Source organism: Bombyx mori, chromosome 15, assembly GCF_030269925.1.
Source record: "Bombyx mori chromosome 15, ASM3026992v2".
In the NCBI taxonomy this organism is placed as follows: Eukaryota; Metazoa; Arthropoda; class Insecta; order Lepidoptera; family Bombycidae; genus Bombyx; species Bombyx mori.
In genome coordinates this window covers 17,334,020-17,358,959 of record NC_085121.1, presented here as the reverse complement: position 1 = coordinate 17,358,959, position 24,940 = coordinate 17,334,020, and the positions used below count along the sequence as shown (strand labels likewise).

At 38.8% G+C, this 24,940-nt stretch overlaps 1 long non-coding RNA gene across 1 annotated transcript; it reads left to right on the top strand.

The window, feature by feature from the left end:
* Window positions 1-22,502: 22,502 nt before the first annotated feature.
* LOC134200262 (uncharacterized) lies at window positions 22,503-22,960 on the top strand. Its single transcript, XR_009975089.1, has 2 exons — window positions 22,503-22,588; window positions 22,734-22,960. It is a non-coding gene; the product is annotated as an uncharacterized LOC134200262 (long non-coding RNA).
* Window positions 22,961-24,940: the final 1,980 nt, after the last annotated feature.

The window sequence follows — 24,940 nt, the reverse complement described above, 5'->3', positions numbered from 1 at the left end:
GATTGAATATTTCATTTTAAATATCAACGTAAAGAAACTGTAGGTAGCAGAATGCGTGTGAAGTAAATAAAAATAGCCAAAATAAATTTATATATCGTATCGAAAACCATTTTTTTTTATGGCTTAGGTGGGTGGACAAGCTTACAGCCCACCTGGTGTTAAGTGGTTACTGGAGCCCATAGCCACAAAGTAAGTGCCGCCACCCACCTTGAGATAGTTCTAAGGTCTCAGTAAAGTTACAACGGCTGCCCCGCCCTTCAAACCGAAACGCATTACTGCTTCACGGCAGAAATAGGCAGAGTGGTGGTACCTACCCGTGCAGACTCACAAGAGGTCCTACCACCAGTATTTTTCCACACGATGAGGATGAATTTCTCAGTCATTATGTAAATAACGGCCGTCTGGTGTAGTGGTAGGTGACATGGTCACTACACTAGGGGGTCGCGGGTTCGAATCCCGCCAAGGGAAGATATTTGTATGATAAATATAAATGTCTTTTCCAGGGTTATGGATGTATATTAAATATATGTATGTGTATAATAAATATTTTACATTTATTCCCGTTAGTTGGTACTGTAACACAAGTTCTTTACGAACTTATCACGGGACCAGTTAACGTGGCGTGATTGTTAGTAAATATTTATTATTATTATTATTAAATGACTAATTTTATTTGCTTTTGATATTTATTATTACTATAGTAGTATGTTACCGTAGAATCACTTAATTTACTGAAAGTATGTATTAGGGGCATCTTACAGATTAGGCCAAAGTTGTTTCAAGTCTACTAAGATCACAGATACGCCGAATCGAATACTTTAATTAGTTGTAACAACAAAAACAACTGCGAATCCAATGGGACGGCTTCGTTTAAATTAACTTTCAGCGTAATCCATCCTTTGGTTCGAACGTGGCATAATTAACTGCGCCGGTTTGAAATATCGGACCGAAAGATTTTCTTCAGAGACATTACGAGTACTATCGCTTAGATTGGATAAAGATGGCGATACTTATCAACGTTCAAAGTTGATTGCCGTCTTGATTTATTATGTTTGTATATTTTGTTTTGAAACTGGAAAATTATTGAGAGTATAAAGCTGTAGATTATTTTCTAGACGATAATTGGAGTACATAGATATCCCTACGTGCCTGCCCCTAATCGGTCGCTGCTATGATATCACTCCAGAGTGGCCATGAGATCTTCTACCTTGCGTAAAATAACATGCTTTTTTTCTTCTTCTTCTTCTTCTTCTGAGTCGGTCTCTTCATTGCTGAAGTTCGTGTCTAATTTGAATTGTTAACCACTCGATGCACAATGCTTCACCACGTCTTCCTGTCCACGGCGGTTTTTATAGCTTCGGTTATTGGCAGGCCGGTGAGCGACTTTACCAGATCAGACCAGTGAGTAGGTGAGCATCCGTGTGATCTTCTCCCGTCAACCTGACCAACTACCATCGTCCATCAGCTTCTCTAAGTTATCGAGGCCTCTACGAACGACGTGGCCGAAGTACGTGAGAATACGTTGGAAGCAGATAGCGGACACCCTTGTGGCAATACCGAGCTCCTTCAGAATGGATTGGTTAGTCCGGCGTACTGTCCATGGAATTTAGTAATCAATTTAAAATGAAGGACAGTAATAATAGGTGCCTGGTCTATCTGATATTCTTAAACCAAGACTAGACCTGTAATGAGAGACTGATGTTACATATTATGCAGAGATGCAATAATTTTAAAAGCTACCCGAGCAGAAAGCTAGTACTATGAACCTATGAATTCCATTCTTGAGGTATAAGTTCGATGACAGCTATATTAAACTTATTTCTTCTCTACCACTGAAACAGAAATGAGTGATATATTGAAAGGAAGATTTAAAACCTTTCAACCAACTTCAGAAGCATGCGACATTTGAAATTAAAATAAGAAAAACAAAGGAGCATTATTAATAATGAACCTATAAATATTAAACAGCATTAAACATGAGGCACAAAAAAAAGTGAAAAGAAAAATCTCTGTCACGTCTCTAAGTCGCGGCGTTACCAAGTTTTCTCATTTCCTACAAAAAGATTAACACGCTGGGCTCTTTCAACGTGATCGGTACGCAAATTCTCGATTCAGATTAACTATTCAATTCTTTCAACGAACTTCCTTATCAGACGATGCAGAGAGGTACCCTAACCGGGACAAAACGTCCGTAACGTAAGATTTTTATTAGTAATGCACACAGTGTACGACTTAACTTTGTAATAACGTACAAATTAGTAATGCACACAGTGTACGACTTAGCTTTGTAATAACGTTCAAAAAATAACATACTTTTTTATAATTTTAGATCAATTCTAATCTGTGGTAAGAAATGAATTTTAGATTAGCGGTTTTGCGAGAGAAACGTAATTATGTTGGATTTTAAGGCTTTTGGTGTTTTCATACTTAAGCAGCTGATACTTTATACCACGAAATAGATTAGTTAAATAAAAACGATATTTTGCAAATGCAATTGCTTAATATTCTTTTTTCCGATACCTCGTCCGCATAACCTAAGATCAGTATGTTTTCTATTTACAAGTAATCTAATATGCTTTGAAATAAATTGATAGTCACGTGGAAGAATACCATTCAGGAAACCAAGCAAAATAGAAATGGTAAAACAAATTGTCTTCAATTTTCTTTAAAAATTTGTTATCTCGTATGTACTCCTCCATCCTCCTCCATTCTCATCCCTATATTTATTCCGTTCCAAAGATGCATTTACGATTGTGCTGTAATTCGCATATTATCGTTGGTCCTAAAAGACCTTGAAGGCAGAATGACATAAATTATCCGCACCGATGTCGCGCCGAAAACGGGGCTATCAACGCAGCTTGAACAGAGTCCTACTCTCAGATAAGGAACAACGCATTTACATTGTACGATATTAGCGGTAATCTACTTGACGATTTTTTATTCGAACGATAAATGTAAGCTTGATCTTTTCTTTCCAAAGGACTAGCATTGTACGAGAAAAAGCGGTAAATGTATGAGCTATATCAATTCTGCTTGCTACAGTTGTGAGAACTACTTATGGCCACCGTTTCTTTCTGATGTGAATGGTCAATTTTCCAATGAAACACACTGTATGTATACGGCTTAGAAAATCCAAAGTCAAGCTATCCATACATATTTCTAACTATTTAATCCTCTATCAACATTAAAATATATTTCATAGGTACATTTTAAAGTCGTCGTGGCTAAAGGATAAGATGTCCGGTGCATTCGAGTTGAGCAATGCACCGGTGTTTGAATCCCAGGCGGGTACCAACTTTTCCAATGAAATACGTACTCCACAAATGTTCACGATTGACTTCCACGGTGAAGGAATAGCATTATGTAATAAAAATCAAACCCGCAAAATTGTAATTTGCGTAATTACTGGTGGTAAGGACCACTTGTGAGTCCGCACGGGTAGGTACGACCACCCTGCCTGTTTCTACCGTGAAGCAGTAATGCGTTTCGGTTTGAAGGGTGGGGCAGCCGTTGTAACTATACTTGAGACATTACAACTTATATCTCAAGGTGGGTGGCGCATTTACGTCGTAGATGTCTATGGTCTCCAGCAACTATTTGACACCAGGTGGGCTGTGAGCTCGCGCACCCATCTAAGCAATAAAAATAAAATAAAATAAATCGGTTGTCTGTAAATTCGGTTTACTGATGGAATGGTTTCATTTTTCAAATATCGCAATTATCATTGCTGTAAACAATTGACACCACATTCACTTTTCACTGAACTTCATACTTGACGAAAACATGTAAATGTATTATTGTATGGCAGCTGTCCACGCGGATGCATCGCTCACTCAAGTAGGAGAGAGACAGATGTCGAACGCTGCCGATCGCGGAGGCCGATTGTGCCTCTTTGTCGCTCGTTCCGCGCTCTCGCTTGCACTTCAAGCCTTAAATTGAACGCCTCAGAGCGAGGTAACGCCGCATGAGTCATGTTTTTTCGTGCGTGCAGCCGGCTCCATCGAAAATCCACAACTTACGTTGCCAATTAAATTCAGAAATAAGAAAAATAAAAAAGAAATAACAGTTTTTGGGAGTAGGTATTATACATATTTGAAGTTTTTAGTGGGAAGCAATTGTGGATTGATATTTAATAATACTAGACGTCCCGCAGTAGTCGAAATTCGACTATAATCAATTGGAATTGTAAGTTTGTATACTATTATGATTGTATTTTATACTTCTATAATCACAAATTTCACCAAAACTACACTATAAAAATATTAACAAAGACAAACAATATTTAATCTATTCTAAATTTGACAACAGACGTCAAGAACAAAAGTTTGACAATAAATAGTATGCATGCGTGTGTGCGTCAAATACATGGTATGTAGTGTGTGTAATGTATTCTTTATTGATTTAATGTATCGTTTATGCATTATTTTAAAAAAAATATTAGTATTGTGCACTTCTTCTCTATATTCTCTATAAGTGTAGAAAATTTCACACTCCTCCGTCCGCGCAATTTTCGTAAAAAGGGATACAAAGTTTTTGCTTCACGTATTTATATATAGATATTTGCTCCTTGTTTTAATCGTTCTAGTATCCATTGTTTAACCGTTCGTTTAACAACAGCTTTGTTTAACCTTATCCTTATTGTTCTTTTTCAATAACAAAGAAACCATAATCGCAGCAGCTAAGCGTGACCACGACATGCTTTCAACTGAGAGCTATGACTTAGAGTGTATATCGTGACTGAATATCAAGTCTACGAGTAAGTAAGCAGTTCAAAATTTCATTAAGATAGAGCTACCCTACGATAGGGCAAAAAACTGCAATAGGGCGCTCTTTTTTTTTACCTATGCTGATAGCCTTGAGAGTCTATTTTAGCTTCTCTTTGGCTCGTAGGTGAGCTCACAGGGCTCAAACCGGGAGTGTTGCTAAGACTGGCCCTAGCAAGAGTAGTGCTTCGCAGAATCTACCACCGGATCGGAAATACGGCCCACTGAGAGGATCCGGCGAGAAACTCAGTGGGCTGTGTATATGGGTTAATTCACTCGTCGAGCCCTTCGTTGCAAGCGATGGGCTCGATGAGGATGGTGACCGCTGCTTGCGGTACCGAAAAGCACCGTTAATGGATCGAGAGGATCTGTAATTACATGTTTAGGATGACGTCGACTGGGCGCTCTAATGATCTCTACATGTACGTAGTAATTAGAGTATATATTAGATTAGTCTCCAAGCTGTCTAGCTTTATTCTCTCTCCGTGAAAGAGGCGCTTAACGAAACTTATTTTTCCCCAACCTAAAATAATTTAGTACAACGAGAAATCGTATCGTATGGAGTGAATGTAATACAAAGCAGTGAATTTTGCTGCGACATTAGGCTGAATCGCACATCTCGAGGGGTGGAAGAACAAAACGGGATAAAATATTACATCCAGATATCTTATTCGAGTCGTCGTACTGTTATAATTCATCGACGAATACAAATTGTATCCGGGTTAATAGTTGCTCTATTCGAACCGGATATCAATCCATCTAATTTTGATGACTTCAAAAAGAAATTCATCTTAAGATAAAAGATAAAAGTCGCGTCTCACGTTGTACTAAATGGTTACCGCATGCATACCTTAGACTTTGTGAATATTTTCGCCTTCTGATTTGAAGTCTAAATTTCCGTTGCACTTAAATATCGGTTATTAACAGATTATTCGAAACACGTGGCCGTTTCCAGACCTGATGGTAAGTGGTTACCGTCGTCCATGAACTTCAGCAATGACAGGGGCAGAGCCAAGCCGCTGCCTACCGCTTAATACTCTCCACAAGCCTCGTTTGAAGAAGGACATGTCATAGCGCTCGAGAAACACCGTGGAGGGGAGCTCATTCCATAGCCGGATGGTACGTGGCGTGGAGTTCACAATAAAAGTTAAAATAATCATTAAAATAAACTAGAGTACACGAATTGAATGTTGGTTATATAAAATCATCTAGTTATGATTCAAATAAAGTTGAAGAGGAAATGGGGTCAGCCCTTATAGTACATAAGGGCATTAAAAATAAATATACGAGGGCCATTCGGGTCGCGACCGTGTTCACGGCACAGGTAAGAGATATGTATTTTAGAATAGGGTTAGCCAACAAAATTAATTGATGAAAAGGTGTTTTTCAACAAAAACGGACTGAAGATCGGCGGTATTGGCACAATGGATCTTATTCCCATCAGGATTGTACAGGTTAATGTATTAACGGCATAAATAGAAAAGAAGGTTTTTTTTATACAGAAAAAAAAACTAGTTTCCTTTCTCTTTGCCAAGCGGACAGAAGGAATTAAAAACTAAAAACCTCTTGATATTCAATAACTCTTTTCCAAGACAAGACTCGGTCGAGATAACGGTGATGAGAAGGCAGGACTAGTAAAAAAATAGGTAGGTAGGCAGCGGCTTGGCTCTGCCCCTGGCATTGCTGAAGTCCATGGGCGACGGTAACTACTCACCATCAGGTGGGTCGTATGCTCGTCTGCTTACAAGGGCAATAAAATAAAAGAGGTCTACGTACTTAGGGGGCGCGTGTGGTATGTGGGACTGGTCCACGATTGAAATCCGAAGACCCAGGGGTATTTTTAAACGACTGTGAAATTTAAATGCTTAACTCATCTGAACTTATTAGCGCTATTATTTTTATTTTATTTCTATTTTTTATTACTTAGACGGGTGGACGAGCTCACAGCCCACCTGGTGTTAAGAGTGGTTACTGGAGCCCATAGACATCTACGACGTAAATGCGCCACCCACCTTGAAATATCAGTTCTAAGGTCTCAAGTATAGTTACAACGGCTGCCCAGCCCTTCAAACCGAAACGCAATACTGCTTCACGGCAGTAATAGATAGGGTGGTGGTACCCGCAAGGACTCACAAGAGGTCCTACCACCAGTATTAGTATTGATATAACTAACCAACATTAACGAAGATCATAGGTAGAACATAACTCTATACGCAAATTGAATTTTTTAGCAACTCATCGTTGGTTTGGTTCCCTTTTGTTTATATTATTATCTCAACACTCTTCCTCGAGTTGGTGTATCACAATCAATTACGACATCGCACTGTTTTGAGGCGCACTGTTAAAAGGTCAATTCTATAATAATGTTTCTGTCAATGTCTGGTGAGATAGGAACAAAATGAATAATAGCCATAAAGATAGATACAGGAGGCAAAAGGAAATAACTATCATCCATGTGCTCTTAATTAATTGCAAATATTTTAAAACTTGAAGTCGTCGTGGCCTAAAGGATAAGACGTCCGGTGCATTCGTGTCGAGCGATGCACCGGTGTTCGAATCCCGCTGGCGGGTACCAATTTTTCTAATGAAATACGTACTCAGCAAATGTTCACGATTGACTTCCACGGTGAAGGAATAACATCGTGCAGTAAAAATCAAACCCGCAAAATTATAATTTGCGTAATTACTGGTGGTAGGACCTCTAGTGAGTCCGCACGGGTAGGTACCACCGCCCCGCCTATTTCTGCCGTGAAGCAGTAATGCGTTTCGGTTTGAAGGGTGGGGCAGGCGTTGTGACTATACTGAGACCTTAGAACTATATCTCAAGGTGTGTGGCGCATTTACGTTGTAGATGTCTATGGGCTCCAGTAACGACTTAACACCAGGTGGGCTGTGAGCTCGTCCACTCAACTAAGCAATAAAAAAAAAAAAAAAAAAAAAAGAAAAAAAAAAAAAAAAAAAAAAAAAAAAAAAAGGATGCATCCGTTGCCAATAGCGTAACCTATATAATAATACGTTCTTCTTCAGCCAGCGTTTCAGGAATCTTTAGATTCGATGGTTGATTCTATAAACTTTAATAATGATCGAATCAAAATCAAACCAAACATCGTCCACCAAAATTATAAGTACGTACATACATACAATCAAAGGAGCATACATACACACACCCGACCAAGGTATATTATCTGTATGTGACATTGTCCGTAATATTGTAATCACGGGACCAGTTAACGTGGCGTGACTGTTAGTAAATATTTATTTATTTATTTAATGGTAGCAGTTTTGTCTATCTTACCTTTCCAAAAAATACATCTGTCTCGTTATAAGATAATCAACCACCGTGACTCCTTTAGAAGACACCTAGAATTTAACTAGACCTTTTTAAGTTTCCTGTCCGCTTATTGTGCAAATAAAAACATGGCAAATTCTGTTTCAGCCCTATCTGTTTGCTTTGAATATTTACGTTGTGCCAGCTCGTATTGTAATCACCCTGTTTGTGTGTGCCCATTGAGCCGGCAAGCGTTTCAATCGATCACTCATTCAATCATTGCTTGGAAGTTTATTATTTACAAACACCATTATTTTTATATAAGTATATCTAATTACGTTTTAAGTCATTATTCGCTGTGATGAAGCCGACCACAAGTAGTTTTATGGTACACAATACGGGGTATATCTGCCTTCTATTTTTCAGGACACAGATGCGCTGCTGGGCATAGGATACTGTTGGCGAGGAGGCAAGTTGTGGTGTACAAAGAAATTATTGTTTTATTTTTGGAGTTTACTCCTTTAGAATCGATTTACATATATAGGCCCGGGGTATGAAAATTATGGGGACCAAAATCGTACTAGCATGTCACACGAAATGCGTTATGCGCCTGATTGGCTCCTGATTGCGTGATGCGTGCGCGCGCCAATCAGGAGCCAACGCGCGGCCGCGTTATCGCAGGTGACGCCGGGCTGCTGCGCCGGCAGTCCGCCACAAAGCCTCGTACTGATCGCGCGTTTCTCTCATTATTGTATTTTCATATATTTGTTATTGGAGTTTACTCCTTAAGAATCGATTTACATATATAGGCCCGGGGTATGAAAATTATGGGGACCAAAATCGTACTAGAGAGTATAGCATGTCACACGAAATGCGTTATGCGCCTGATTGGCCATGGTGATGCGTGCGCGCGCCAATCAGGAGCCAACGCGCGGCCGCGTTATCGCAGGTGACGCCGGGCTGCTGCGCCGGCAGTCCGCCACAAAGCCTCGTACTGATCGCGCGTTTCTCTCATTATTGTATTTTCAACTCCAGTCGTGCGTCGGAGCGGACACACACACTTTTTTCTTCCAAGTTATATTCGAAATAACGGCCGTGACAATATACAGGTACACAGGTGTTGTGCGTAAGGTTGCTGCGAGAGACGTGTCGGTGCGGTTGCAGTAGTGCTCTTTGACCGATTTCTTTTTTTTGGTAGTTTTGTGCACATAGACAGATACTGCTAGACATATAGGTCTCCTCCAAGCCTTACCACATCGACCCTTTTTATGCTGCTTATATCACAGAGTAAAAGGTTAAAGGCATTTGTATTCGCTTAGAGGATCCTGAATATGATTAATGCAGCATTTATATTTAGTTAGTTACAAGAGCCAATATATACCTATATGGACATAGCGTGAATATCGTCCATCACGAGTTAGAAGATTAATGTAATATGCAGGGCCCAGACTACGCTTTTAGCTGTATTAGTTCGGATAAGTGACGGTAATTGATTTCCATCAGATAGACCATAAGCTCACCTTTCACAATTAACAATTAACAGAATTTAATGTGCAGATAAGTCGCTCTACTTTCATTCGACTCAACTCGAAATCCACAAAAAAAAATTGGATTCATAAATTTATCCATAAATAACACTTAGTTATATCAATAGTAGTGATATACAAAAATCTTAAAAAAAAGAAAATTGTGGTTCATTGATGCATTTATTTGTTTTGTCAAAAGCGTCCAAAGAAAATATACTTAACTTCAACTTCAAAAAGTATTATGTTTATGTGTACAATTGCTATGCCACCATTCAAACGATAGCTACTTTGCAAGAAATGAGATTTGCAAGAATTGATGTATAAATTCCACAATTTTAGGGTATGAATCAACGAACTATACAAAAAAATGGTAAAGAAAGTCACACTAAGGGACTTTTTTTTTTTTTGGTCAGGAGGAAATCGCCGGACTCCCACCCTCCACTGGGGATGGGGGGTGGGGCATGTCGGATTCGAACCGACTAAAACCTCCTGTCGCTCAACAACCAACGTCCAAACCTCGCATGAGACAGAACTCATGAAGAGGCAAAGGGAGGAAAGTGAAGCGTTTAGTGCGGAGCACATCTCTCTCATCACCCTCCCCCTCGGGACGCCAGGCCAGCGATCGTCGGCGCCACGACCACCAGCCCTCTCGGTCGGCAGGCTGTCCGAAGCCCGCCTAGATGGCGCCGGTTTGAATGGGTTATCCTACGAAATACCCCGCTGGGTCAGAACCAGCGTGGGTCGAGGATAGCCGGCCTTCCATCGCCCGGATGCTCTTGCGTAAAACGCGTGCAGAGAAGCTTGCACGTCGTCTTCTTAGGCCCCCTTCGCCGAGCCCCAGACCGACATATGAGGGGGACCCGAAACACTTAGAGGGCCAGGGCTTGGACGAGATCCGCCTCCCTGGCCCCCGCTCGACGGCGGCGGGCTTGTGCGTCTCTCACGCGCCCCGCCGCCTCCTTCTGCGAGATGGTGCACTCGCAGAAGTCGAGCATCGCCTTCCACGACTCGTCGTCGCCGAGAATCGATGCCACAACACTCGGCAACGACAAGTCGTTTCCTATTTTTGCGACGAGGACACAGCGCCACCCCTCCCATGCGGGGCAGGCAACGAGCGTGTGCTCCGCCGTGTCCAAGTCGCAACCACAATGGTAACACCCTGCCGTCGGCTCGGCTCCGATCCGGTGCAGGAACTCACCGAAGCAACCATGCCCAGTGAGCACCTGCGTGAGCCGGAAAGTGAGGCGTCCTCTGTCACGATTCACCAAATCCACAAGAATCGGGCGAATCGCCTCGACGGTCCTACGACCAGCCGAAGGATCGGCCAGCCGCCTGGACCATGACTCCAGCAACACTAAGGGACTACCTTATTTTCTTACTAAGCACCAAAATCAGTATTATTAAGATCCATCAATATACATAGGGTATTAACGCACTTAGATGTTTCAGGATCAAAATAGATGCGTGTTCCATTTTGGTATTGAGGGCACGAGCGAAGGAACCGCCCGACATTTCAACCTATTGCGGTTCCATTAGCGACATTGAGCTATATAAAAATTGAGGATAAACAAAGCTAAGCAATGCTTTTGGAACGAAGTTCCTATCCTTTTGGAAGAAAAGGTACACTAATCGGGAAAAAACGTCCGTAACGTAAGATTTTTATTATTTATGTATATGATGGCTATACAGTGTCTAATGTATAGTCTACGTGATGACGGTTATTATTATTATTCATATAAATAGCTTTTTCTTTGTATATTATTGTTATATACTTTTTATAAATCATTGTGAATAAAATAAAGTTGATAACTTTGTAAAGTAGTTTTATTTTTTTTTGTTTCAATAAAAAAATCATAATAAAAAATGTATACCCGAATAATTATTCTCTTTATACCTCGAATAGAACTTAAAATTAATATTTTTATAATAAGGAACTTCGGCCCTATCCGGTGTCCCACGACACCGCACCTCTTTTTTTATCTCTTTTATTGTCTTTCATGCCAACCATCATATTAGTCCGGTGTGATGCAATCAAAGCCTACAACCAAACAGTTTCTCTAGAGCATTCCTTCCACGGAAGTCCTTATTGGTCAATTCAAGTTGCTCGCCGAACACAGTGTTCCAGTTTTTTTCGTTAAACATTAAATTCATCTTTCATCAGACCACAAATAAAATACTATAAATGTGTGTGTAAGCTCTTATGGTTGCACCACAAACCTAATTTAGATTCATCAAAGTAAAAGCTAACTGAAGTAATAATTTATAATTTCGGTCCTCATTAAGTAACACGTTTAAGTAAGTGCCCATAAAAACAGTTTAGGCGAAGCCGTTAACTTAGCAGAAAGCGTTGATAACGTTTTATGCATATTAATTAAAATATGGCATGCAGAAAAGCTCACAAAAAACTTCTTAACTTTAGATGTCATCCCTCTAAGCTTTTGTATGATCTTAATTACAATGAGTTGTTAAAAATCTAATTAAATATCTATAAACCTGTCTTTTTCGCAGGCGGACACTCTTGTCAAAGTAGTCGTGGTTGCGTTGACGCTGTATGTGCAGTAGGACCTGTTAGGTCACCCATGCTCCCGACGACCGCCCTCCAGGCAATGTGCTTCCAGGTCTGGCGGTTCGAAGTGTTTCGAGTACATTCGACCATAGTGGACTCAGTTGTCTTCTTTATTAGGTCAGTCCAGCGGGTCGGTGAGCGGCCGTGTGATTTTCTGCCTTTCACTCGGCTATGGACTACCAGTCTCTCCATCGAGTGCTCTTTTCTGGAGATGTGACCAAAGAATTTTAAAACCCTAAGTTGCACAGTTGACGAAAGTCGGTCTTTGATACAAAGTTCTTTGAGGATGGATGCATTGGTGCGGAATGCCATCCATGGGATCTTTAGGAGGCATCTCCAGCACCACATCTCCAGTGCATCGATTTTACGGCGATCCTGCAATCTTAGAAACCAGGTTTCGGCTCCATAGAGAAAGATTGAAAACACAAGACATTTCATCAATCTGACCTTAGTCTTCTTGTTAATCCTCCTATCCTTCCAAATCTTTCCCAGCCGTTCCACTGCTGACCTGGTAATTGCGCATCGTCGTCTGATCTCTTCACCACATCCTCCAGTGCTTGAGATAGCAGAGCCGAGGTAGATGTAGGTCTGTACGACTTCGCAATTACCTATGTTTTGTACATTGGTTCCATTTTGTTCAGCCCAGTCTACTATCATCATCTTCGTCTTGTCCCGGTTGATGGCAAGTCCGAATTTAAGGCTGGTAGTTTCCAGACGATAAACCTGTACATCTCGGAAACTATAGATTCAATAGTATTTTTAGTTCATTATGTACGTCATCTAGTGGTATTTTGTCTGATCCTGTTTCCGACGTTTTACAGATACGATTGATTTTCTAGCAAAAAACATTCACTCAATGATAATGAAATAACGCTGGGTCTTTTCTGCATAGAATCATCAAGTTGTACCGAATAATTCATTTTAACTACACACAGTTATGAAACTCACATCTGTGTCAGTTTATTAGGTACGACTTTTCCTACTTAGAGACTGTATAAATATTAAATTGAAGCAGATTAAGGCTTTGTATTACTTCTAGGATGTAGCATTAAGTAGAATTTAGAAATTTGTATTTAATAAAACTTTCATTATTCAATTTCATTCATTCAATAAATCTCATTAGTCAATTTGAAAAACTTTAGCCAAAATACGATTAAGCCAAAGATACTAGACAAGAACAAATTTACCTTAATTCCATATTCATAAATTATATACCACCTAAGAAGCTTTATAACCACTGGAGCAATGAAGCGGGTAAATTCTAAATAATTTAAAATCTAAAATACTCAAGATATAAAACGCAATAGATATGAAAATACTTATCTAAAGCCTTTAAAAATAAAATGGAATTGAAACAAAACAATTGAGTTGAAACGACCCAAACACTCGCGCAGGGAGTGCCTTTAAGGAAATTGAATATATAGTAAAAGGGTGATTTGATTAAGTGGTTTTCACGCGACCCTTTCGTATATAAGAATTGCACCATATGTTTTTGGGGTCTTTTGTATGAAAATCCTTGTTATGACGACTTTTCGCTTGACGCGGGTGAAGAGTAGACTGCGACTCATATGCTTTCGTAAAGGCGTTTTGGAGTGTTTCCAGTAATCCTACTTATCGATATGGATTTCCGCTGTAATGTAATAAATTGGAGTCACTTTGTATATTATAAGAAAAAAAATGATGTGTGGTGTCGTGGGACACCGGATAGGAACGAAGTTTCTTATTATAAAAATATTAATTTTAACTTCTCGAGGTATTAAGAAAATAAAACTGGAAGTTTCGCAACAACGGTCATTCGGTAACGTGGGAACATATGGTGGTACCCTTCATTCACGGTTGTTTGCATAAGAGTTAGTGTATTGCGCAAACGAACGCTTTGAGATCGTGGTCAATGAATGATAAAAAAATATGTTATTTTCTCGTAGGAGGTTCGGCCCTCTACCCGAAAAAAAAAAAAAATTTGGTACGTTATTACAAAGTTAAGTCGTACACTGTGTGCATTACTAATAAAAATCTTACGTTACGGACGTTTTTTCTCGGTTAGGGTACCCCTCCGCATCGTCACATAAGGAACTTCGTTCCAAAAAAAATGTATGTGTCTTTTCAGTTAAGTTAAAACATCACTATTAAGCTTGGTAAATTGCATCTTGAGTCCGCACGGGTAGGTACCACCATCCTGCCTATTTCTGCCCTGAAGCAGTAATGCGTTTCGGTTTGAAGGGTGGGGCAGCCGTTGTAACTATACTGAGACCTTAGAACTTATATCTCAAGGTGGGTGGCGCATTTACGTCGTAGATGTCTATGGGCTATTCAGTAACCACTTAACACCAGGTGGGCTGTGAGCTCGTCCACCCAACTAAGCAATAAAAAAAAAGTAAGCTTATCAAGTCTTTTGATTCGAAAGGTAAGTCTAACTAAGGTCCTTGTTAGTATCTTAATTTTGAAATCGACATTTACATAGATCCTTAGGATTGTCGCTTATCTTAGTTTATGTTATCTCTAAGATTTTTTGTTTAAAAAAGTCAAATAGTACTTAAGTTATTTGAGGAACTATTGAATACGTTGATTCGGATTTTTATCTGAAGAACGAAAAACTCTAATAACAGTTTTTGGTCCTGATAAATAGAACTTCCAGTTCGTGACAAGCAAAAACCTATCCTTTAGCTTAGCTGAAGCTATCGCTATAATATATATACCTATACTATAATAGCTATAGCTATAATAGCTATAGCTATAATATGTATAGCTATAGCTATTATCGTATCTTAATGATGCAAATCATTTAAAAAGCAAGTTATTCATTGAAATGATTAACCAAATAATAATTTCAGAGTAGCTTTACCAAATCTTTTTAGTATTAATTTCCGTATTCCGCGTAACAGTACATATTAATTTACTTTGAACGATATAGTTACTTAATTGTTTGGAATACTAACCATCTTACACTTGAACTGTCTTACTGTAATATTTCTCGTTTAATTAAATAGCCTTGTTTTATTACTTGATTAAGCCAATAAAACTGTAGAGGCTGCTCTCGTCTCGGATACAATGCTATTTCAGCCTCATTTCAAAGGTAAATGCTTGTTTTAACTTTATTGGGTTATTAACTAAATCATGAATAATTAAGGCGCCGGGGGATTCTATTCGTCTTTATATTTTTGCTCTTAATATACTTTTATTTGATAATTATTTAATGCCGAGAATTTGCTTCAAGCTTCGTTGGAAGGAGCGTGTGGTGGCGTTGGGGTGAGTTAATTTGGGCGCCGATTGGCATTTAAAATAAGATATAAACTCTTGAGTTCGGCGAATTACCACATCAGTTTCGTGTGGTAGAGATAAAAGCTGCTTTGACAGCGGGTGCGATAGTAAACATGATATTCCAATGATATTCAATTCCTCAGAGTTCCTTCCATGAAATAGGAGGCATAAACACTTTGCAAACTCAATTTCTCTGTAGTCCCAGATGTTCCAAAGATATAGAATAAATCATATCATAGGCATGTTATTAATCTTGTTTCTTAATATTTGAATTTCGGATGTCCTGCGAATAACTTTAAATCGCCTCAAGATCACTTCTAGAAGTTTCTAAAGGAACTTTCTTCGGTAATGACATCGACGAAGTCGGTTCGAAAACTTCGACCGGACTTTTGGTGCTGAAATCAATTGACACGAACTTCGGTTTAATGTAAAAGCTTGCACGAAGCTTCCTACAATTTTTTTATGATTAAATTATGTAATTAAGAATATTAATTTTAATTAATTCATCGTTCTCGTATTTAAGATATACCAGGTACGTTATTGATTCAAAATGTTGCTCTATTTCATGCTGCTTACATACCTAACGATATGTTTAGGCACGTCAGAGGCCGTTTCTAACTTTTTATTGAGTGCTACTTCTTATTGGTGCCAACCAAGTAAAGGTGAAGATAAAGGTATCAAAGGATAAGACGTCCAGTGCATTTCTATCTAGCGATGCAACAGTGTTCGAATCCCGCCATCAAGTACCAAATTTTTATATGAAATACGTACTTAACATAATATATTCACGATTGACTTCCACGGTGAAGGAATGGCATCGTGTAATAAAAATCAAAAACCCGCAAAATTATAATTTGCGTAATTACTGGTGGTAGGTACTCTTTTGAGTCCGCACAGGTAGGCACCACCGCCCTGCATATTTCTGCCGTGAAGCAGTAATGCGTTTCGGTTCGAAGGGTCGGGGAGCCGTTGTAACTATACTGAGACCTTAGAACTCTTATCTCAAGGTGGGTGGCGGCTTTTACGTCGTAGATGCCTATGGGCTCCGTGAACTCGTCCTCCCATCAAAGCAATAAAATAAAATAAAAAAGATGAGCCACCAAAATAGTTCAATCACAAATTGCCTTTGTGTTGTGTCAACTATACTTAATGGAAAGGCACCAATTCTTTTTATTAGTTGATAGTCTGTTGAAACCAAAAGGCGTGAAAGTGATAAAATCGATAACTGATAAATCGAAAAATTCTGTGCACTCATCGCTTTGTCCCAAAGTAGCGCTGTTAGTCGCAGTTAAACTCAGATCAAAATTAAATTTCGATACGAAAACCGTTTGTCAAAGTCACTAATCGAATAACGTTTGGATACCCATTGCGATAAACGGTGAAAAAATTTAATCCTTATGATGTACGGCTCTTGTAGGGACACCGCATCTCATTGCCGTTTACGGACAGAAAATTCAATTTTACATTCTTTTTATAACGTTCTGGATTGTAATTCTTATCCAAGTTGAAAAGGAGACAGTATACTGCAAAAAAATAAAAATCATATTTCACGGTTGCCGCAACTCATCGCCAACTGAATTCGAAGTCATTAATTGCAACGAAATGTGTCGAAAAACATTTTAAATCAACAGTCAATTGAAATTATTCAGCGCGTGGAAACCTATTATCAAAACTATTTCAAAATAACAATTAAAAAATGAGGGTAATTAATTCTAAGCAAGATTTGTGCGCCAGTCAGAAATATTGTTTAGATACAGTGCGTGTTTTTTCCTAAATTACCTCGGCTATTCTTTAAATATCTAAGTATGGGGCTTGTGGAGAGTACTTAATGGTAGGCAGCGGTTTGGCTCTACCCCTGACATTGCTGAAGTCCATGGGCGACGTTGACCATTCACCATCAGGTAGGCGGCATTTTCATCTGCTTACAAGGGCAATAAAAAAAAATTGTATTGAGCATAAATATTCAGGATTTTAGGTGAGTCATGGTCACCCTTACCCGTCACAGCTTCGACAGGGTCCACCGATTCGGGGTACACGTTGATTGATGACGTAGACCGGTCCAGCGTCGGACCCTCACATTTGTCACAAGGTGACGAATGCCTCTGTCGATTCATAATTAGGTGCCTGAAGGTCCTCGGGTTCAGTTGAGTTTTGATGAGCTGGATGTCTGAAGCTGGTCAATTGATATTATGAGTTGATTATTTTCGCTAAAATGGCGATATTGGCCGTAGTCAGGTCGGTAGGTGGTCTGCAAGTTCAAAGTCGCTGAGCATGTTGTGGGAAGAGATACGCTCGGAGTTTCTTTGATAGATTGAATCAGAAATGAGGAAATCCGTCGAAGAACCAGAGTGCACGACATAGCCCTAAAGGTTAGCAAGCTGAAGTGGACAAGTGAAGTGAAGTTAGCAGACTGACAAGACGTCTGACCTCCAGTAATTACACAAATTATAATTTTGCAGGTTTGATTTTTATTACACGGTGTTATTCCTTTCTGAACATTTGTCAAGTACGTATTTCATAAGAAAAATGGTTACCCACCTGTGGGATTCGAACAACGGTGCACAGGTGTGAGTCCGCGCGGGTAGGTACCACTGCCCTGTCTATTTCTGCCGTGAAGCAGTAATGCGTTTCGGTTTGAATGGTGGGGCAGCCGTTGTAACTATACTTGAGACCTTACAACTTTTATCTCAAGGTGGGTGGCGCATTTACGTCGTAGATGTCTATCGGCTCCAGTGACCACTTAACACCAGGTGGGCTATGAGCTAGTCCACCCATTTAAGCAATAAAAAAAATAAAAAAAATCGCTCAACACGAATGCACCGGACTTCTTATGCTTCAGGCCACGATGACTTTGAACGTATAAAACTCAACACTGTCAAACACTTAATCAATAAGCTACAACAAAATCGATTATTTATCAACCCATCAAGAATAATACGTTAAAAATACGTTAAAACACCAACTGCCGCGTATCTCATTAAAACGAACTCGCGTTAAATTTTAACGCTTTAATTAACAGCCTCAAGTTAATGCGATCACGTGTGGCGTTGAGCATTTACGCAACGTCAATGCTGTTTATACTTTCATAATTAACCTTATGATAATAATTAACAGTCGCGTTTGTATGTGATACCGAAAGGATAATAGTTATTGTTGTGCGCGGGTGCGAAACAACGAGTTACTGGAGTTAGTGCTAAAAGAATCAAGCTGAGCTTTCAAGAGGAGCCTTCAGATAGATGAGGTAACATTCATACTGATGGTAGGACATTTTCTGAGTCCGCGAAGGTAGGTACTACTACCTCGCCTATTTCTGCCGTGAAGCAGTAAAGAACTGATGTCTCGAGGGTGGGTAGCGGCATTTACGTCGTAGGTGTCCATGGGCTCCGGTAACCACTCAATACCAGGTGGGCTGTAAGCTCGTACACCAATCTAAGCAATAAAAAAAAATTCTTAAGTCACCCATCACTGGAGCACTCAAAGGACCTTGTATCCACAGAACACAAAAGAAATATTTGAAAATTATAGCAAACTAAAGCTCGAGGATCTCAATTGTATCTTACATCTACTAAAGGTCTGTCAAAATAAATTACAGAGCTTTAATAAAACAAAGCGCTCCCAGTGTATTAAAATACGCAAATGAATTTTCTTCATCACGGAAGCTCTGAAAAGCTTCTTAGGGCTCTTTGAAGTAGCTCAAGCATTGTTACACAGGTATGCCAAGGAACTCATTTAGGTTTGTTTTCTTTAAGCTTTTGAACCTCAGAGAACTTTGTAGGTTACAAAGAAAGCTGCGTTGGTAGTAAATAAATATAATCTTTGCCAATTCAAAGCAAAGTAAGAAAGGTAATTGGTTTGTTTCCTTTGCAAAATTTATATTCTCTCACCGCTAGAGGAAAACTGCCCGAAGCGTATTCAATATTTTATAATTGTTGGTGTCGGCGATGCGCTTAATCATAATAAGTACGTAATGCTAACAAGTTGCTTGGCTCCGAAAGCAGACGATTTTTTAGCCCACATTAGGATGAATAGCTTCTCACTTAGCGATTTCAGAAATGACATTATAGACAAGCCACTGCCATGTTTTTTGCTTTTTTCATGCTTTTTTTCAAAGGCGTTTGAAAAGGACCATGTCCTTTCATCAGGAAAAGCTTTCAGAAAAGTTGATTCCGGAGCTGAAGGGGTTTTTTTTATTGCCTTTGCAGGCTGACGAGCACACGGCTCACCTGATGGTGAGTGGTTACCGTCGCCCATGGACTTCAGCAACGCCAGGGGCAGAGCCAAGCCGCTACCTACCAGCTTTTGCAACTAGGTGTCTGAAATTGTTTCAGGTAGGAGAAGTGAATGGTTCCGATTACTTCCGATTGCCGATCGGTCAACCTTGGATATTTGGGACTGGACAAATAATTACCAAAAACCATGTTATTGTCAATGTCAACTTTTTTTAGATATTATGTGGACGAGCTCATAGCCCACCCGGTTTTAAGTGGTTTCTGGAGGCCATAGATATCTACAACGTAAATACGCCACTCACCTTGAGATATGAGTTCTAAGGTCTCAGTTTTTACAGTAACAACGACTGCCCCACCCTTCAAATCGAGACGAATTACTACTTCACGGCAGAAATAGGAAGGGTGGTGGTACCTACCCGCGCGGACTCACAAGGGGTCCTAGCACCAGTAATTACGCAACTTATAATTTTGTGGGTTTGATTTTTATTACACGATGCTATTCCTTCACCGTAGAAGTCAATCGTGAACATTTGTCAAGTACGTATTTCATTAGAAAAATTTGCACCCGCCTGCGGGATTCGAACCCGGTGCATTGCTAGATACGAATTAATCGGATGTCTTATCGTTTAGGCCACGATAACTTTGAGACATAAGGTCGAACCTCAATTTGTTTGTAATACTGCTGTCCCATTTTTTTATTCGCGCGTAATTACTTAGCGGGACAAAGAGGTAAGATACCGAAACTACCAGTAGGGATACTCAATACGTCTCATCACCAGGAGCTTGCCGAGCTAATAATCCATATATATAAAAATGAATTGCTGTTCGTTAGTCTCGCTAAAACTCGAGAACGACTGAACCGATTTAGCTAATTTTGGTCTTCAATTATTTGTGGAAGTCCAGAGAAGGGTTAAAAGGTAGATAAATATGAAAATGCTCAGAATTAAATAAAAATAACGATTTTGTTTTTCCTTTTATGTGTCCCCCGTCGGACATATTCCTTTTGTTTGTTTTAAGTTTATTTTATACAAAAGTTTAGGTCTTTTAATTATCGTTTGAGGCACTACGAAGTCTGCCGGGTCAGCTAGTAAAATATAAATATTTCCAATAGTATATATAGGTCCGTTAGTCTAAAATTTACCGCTGTTCACAATCGCAAATCTTCTGTCAGCGCGAAGCTAAGTTTAATTTCGGAGCATAAAAAAATCCATTAAACTTTAAAAAGGTTTTCTTAGGGTCAGCGAATGTGAAATTATCCAAATTAGCATCGTTACTTTTACGGTGAAAAAGACAAATACTTTTTTGCCGGAAAACAAGCTTATTGTCCTACTCATTGTATAGCTAGTTATTTGTTCGACAGACTTTCTAAAATAGAACTGTGTCTTAATGAAGACTATCATTATTCGAAAGGTGATCATGGCAGAAATAGGTAGGGTTGTGGTATCTACCAGTGCGGGCCTCACAAAAAGCTCTACCACTAGTATCATTATCAGTATCACATATTGCATATGAGAAGATAAAGTTTGTATCTGGTTTCTGTACTGTTATAGATTAACTGTGTGGTCTATAGTGTATACTATAGTTCAGTGTGGTCACGTCATCGTATCGCTAAAAGCTAGCGTTAGTTGCTTGCATGTAGGCAGTCCGATCCTGAACCAGAGCCGGGCTAGTAGTGCACAACAGTAGAACTAAGTCATTTTCTATTTAGTAGGAATTAGTACCTATTATTACGTCGATAACAGTAACGCCATCTGTCATCAAATAGCAGAAACAAATATACAAAGAACCAGTAATATCGAGAACGCTCGAGAAGTGTGACGCCATCTATTATCAGACAACGGAAACACATCGAAAAGATTCATCCTATCGGAAATATTCTCTGTAATTGTAGTATCGTCGTGTCGACTATAAAAGCGTTGCAAAGATGATATGAAGGCAGTTAGTAAGCGCTTCTACTCGAAGCGATACAGCGAACGGATCACCTGAAGCGAAGCGGAAGAAGTGAATTGCTAATTGTAAAGTGTTCGTTAATTGTTAAATAGAGTTTTAATTTGTACTTCAGTGAAAATTTTATTTATCCCGAGCCACAGCGCGTAATAGTATATACGTAAAGTTTTTTAGTCTAAAATAAAATTAACAAAATCTGTAGGTATTCGCGACTTTCTAAATCAGTTAAATCTTTCTGCTTCTTTTTGAATATGAGGGAGTCCAGAAACCCATTAGCAGTTTTTACAGGTCCAATCTGACGCGGCATCGGAAGCAAAACAAACGTAAAGCCTTTTTACGGTTTCACATCAGAGCGCAATAAATCATAGTGACGCGCGCACTCTTGGCGCAGTGCCAACTGATAGCCCGCATTGACTTATTGCTGTCCTACAGAATACCTCGAGCCGTGGTGAGCTGTAGAGAATTCCAACTGAACGCCACATAGGGTGATGTATACCATCCAGTCCAGTTTTGGTAATGGACTATCGGATCTGAATTATCATTGATTCCTTTTAACATTAAAATCATAAAGCTAGGAGACATCCATGTTCGTGCATTAGCAGTAAAACCGTATCGTTAAGAATCAATCACTATGCCTGAGATATCTGGTCTGGTCAATCATCATCATCATTATTTTTCTATTTACTTCACACTATTTATTACTGGTAATACGCAAAAATTTTGGACTGACATTTATTTATTTGAAACCTAATTTTTAATACCTAAACATTGTCTTTGAATCTTTAATGAAACTTTTCGCATTGCTCTATTATTTATTTTAGATTGAAGTTGTGTTTGTCCGACACACATCAAAGCGAGAAGTGAGAATCGATTAGTCGAAACAGTCATATAATAATATGTCATTATAATATAATACTAGCGGACTCGACAGCGGTTGTCCTGTGATGCATACACAGAAATTCATTCAAATCGGTCCAGCCGTTTAGGAGTTCAGTGACATACACACGTACAGTAGAATTATACATATAAAGGTATGAAATATGTACAAAATATATTGAATACAAGATTTTGTCGGGTAATAGTTATTTTGGCATAACGCAAAATTTTACCCGCGCCTTCATTTACGTAGAAGATGAAAATATTTTTGATTAATAGAATGCTAAGAAGCTATTTCAGGTACCAAAATCACGCTTTTTAACCGACTTCAAAAGAGGATGTTATCAATTCAATCACGTTCAACCAAACAAACAAACTCTTCAGCTTTCTAATATTATTAACTATATAGATATTGTGTAAAAAGGCTAATAAGTAGTAGTCTCTCAACAGATTTTTTTTACTTTTCAAGAGAATTACTGATGTTTCTATTTTTCCGCTAATTCGTATGTAAATAAAAGCAAATAAAACATTGGAAATTTGGAATTAATATTCCCAAACAAAAGCAAATAAAAGATAACAAGAGAAATCGTAGCTCCAAGTGTTTTGAATCCGTCCAATCCACTTCGTAACACCAATCAAACTGATCTCTTAAGGTTCTAAAGCTCGCCTTCCTGGGTACTGGCTGCATGCCAACCATCAGGTCTTAGATCGCTGACCAAGCAACTTTACTGTGTTTTACGAGACAGGAAAATTTGGCAAACAAAAGATTCTGTTGTTTGTTGCTTTTTTCCGCTAACTGCATCTTGTTAGCTTGTGTCTGTTTGATAGATATTTTCTGCTTTTAAGATAAATTTATATAGTTATAAAACCCACTATCATTCTATTCAATGTTTAATTTACGATTTTGTAAAGCGTCTTCCATTAAATGATAATGAATTTTATTTAAACTACATTTTGTTTTGTAAGCTATCGAAATGTTAAGAATTTAATGTTATATACATACAGCATGAGTGTACCAGACTCCACAAACCGGGAGGAGTGGCAATTGCTCGTGAGGCGCATACCATCTACCCACAGCAATTATGCGGAATGACGACCATGACCGCTCTGACAAGAAAGATACGACAAAGGAAGAACATACAGTACTATAGTTTTGTATGGACTCCGATGTGTATATAAGTGGACTAAGCTAATCGCCTGACAGTAGGTGGTTTTTTTAAGGTTTATCTTTCAAAACAGTGTATATTGTAAAAGCGTTTCGGAACTAAGAAGGGAACAATATGAGAGAGTAGACCTAGTGACTCCTTAACAGAACTACAAATTTCCTATCGAAACTCACTGACACTTGCTTTCGACTCTATTTACAGGAAGAAATGTTTATAGCGGATATACGGCTCTTAGGGTAACTGATTCTAAAATTTGATGGAATGTAGCAAAAAAGATTACTAGATACGCACTCTGGATGAAATCACTAGTTCCTCGGGAAAGTTATTGAGGAAATCATTTTATCAATTCTTGTTTTTTATTTTATTTTATTGCTTTGATTTGGACGAGCTCACAGCCCACCTGGAGTAAAGTGGTTACTAGAGCCCATAGACATCTACAACGTAAATGCGCCACCCATCTTGATCATTCTCCATTGAACATTAGGCATAAAACTCAAAGCGACACGAAGTCCTTCCAACCAATTTTAGTGACCAATTCCAATACGCATTTAATTAACTCAACCTTACAGCAAACTGAATATCATACATATTTAGTATTCAAAATTCGAGAACACACGTCTGAAGATTTGCCACTTGACAATTCACCTGTAGATCTGAATAATTACAATTAAAATGCCACAGTGAATTATTGCTTCAGTGCGTATTCCTGCTTTCCTTTCGCTGTTGGATTTCGGAATGATTAATTAAATGGTTCTTGTATTAATGAGGTCATTAGAGCTGGGGGAATTGGGATCGACTGTTTGTTTTGCAGTTAAGAAGGTGTGTCAATTTAAGAATTTTGTTATGTAAATCGTTGCTACGGGAACATTTTCAAATATTTAGCATGTAATTTATCGGTATTGTTCTTGTTATTAATGAGAATTTTCACTGTCCTAAGAAGATTAATAGGTTATGGTGCTCAAGAAATAAAATAAGTACAGTTCCTACCAGAGTTGGATTATGCTTAAATGCGGATTATGTAAAAGGTATCTAAAAAACTACTCTGATTATTTTCAAAGGCTTAGTTAGATCTATTGAAAGAACGGCTGTGGTAATTTGTTCTTAAGAGACGATTGATTGATTCAATAAATGATTCTTAAAAGCACTCGCAATATCCTTTTTTGTCGAGTGTCGGAGTTGAACCGATTAGATCCCCTGCAGCTGAACAATTCACACATGTCACGTCACTATTTCCTATCACTGTATTTGGCTTCATTGCTACAGGTGCTCAAATAAGGTCTGAGTTTATCTAATGATAAGTAATTACCAAAGTCCATAGATATAAACCATTGTATTTAAAGT